The 638-nt window shown below is 56.7% G+C and overlaps 1 protein-coding gene across 1 annotated transcript in view; it reads right to left on the bottom strand.

The window, feature by feature from the left end:
• VOLCADRAFT_100426 (uncharacterized protein) overlaps positions 1-638 on the bottom strand; it is a gene marked incomplete at both ends in the record, with an annotated part of 7,062 nt that overhangs the window by 3,181 nt on the left and 3,243 nt on the right. The gene's annotated exons all lie outside the window — the stretch shown is intronic.

Below are 638 nucleotides of genomic sequence, written 5' to 3'. Positions count from 1 at the left end.
CTACCTCTGCAAGCCCGCCGGCTTTCCTCAGAGCCGGAAAAGGGCGGGCCCCCTGCATATATCCGTACAGGCCGGTGCTAGGGCGGCATGTGTGATAATTGATGGGTAGTGCCAACGTGGTGAGAGCTGTGCTTGTTGCAGCAGTGCTGATGCGGTGGGAGCTATGCTTGTCAGAGCACAGGAGGCAGGACGCTGGGGCTCATAACCTTTTGAAGAGACGGTGTCTCCCTGGAACCTAGCAGACATGGTGAAGAGTCATTGGCTGTTACACGTAGTCGGGAGGTCCACGACCTGCCACCGACAGCCCCTTGCTTGGGCGTAAATGTATGAGCCTGAGGTGCCGTTACCGGCACACAGCAGGGGCTCGGCCGCCAAGTCCGCTCAGCAGACACAATCGCAGCTTGCCAGCCTTCAGCCTGTTGGCTTTGCGGTCTGGTGCTGCAGCCCGAACACACACGGAAGACAGTGCCGTACAGCATGAAGGCAGTGCCCATACGATGCTTGTTGGCTACAGGCGAGATACCTTGCAATAGAGAATGCAATATATTACCAATAACGCGTTTCAGCCGGGCGAGGTATTATGTTTGTCCGTTACACACACACACACACACGGCCACACGGACATGGGCAATCCTACA

The sequence above is a fragment of the Volvox carteri genome, assembly GCF_000143455.1.
Source record: "Volvox carteri f. nagariensis unplaced genomic scaffold VOLCAscaffold_118, whole genome shotgun sequence".
Lineage (NCBI taxonomy): Eukaryota > Viridiplantae > Chlorophyta > Chlorophyceae > Chlamydomonadales > Volvocaceae > Volvox > Volvox carteri.
Note: the sequence above shows the minus strand (reverse complement) of the source record. Positions and strands in the feature narration are given on the sequence as shown.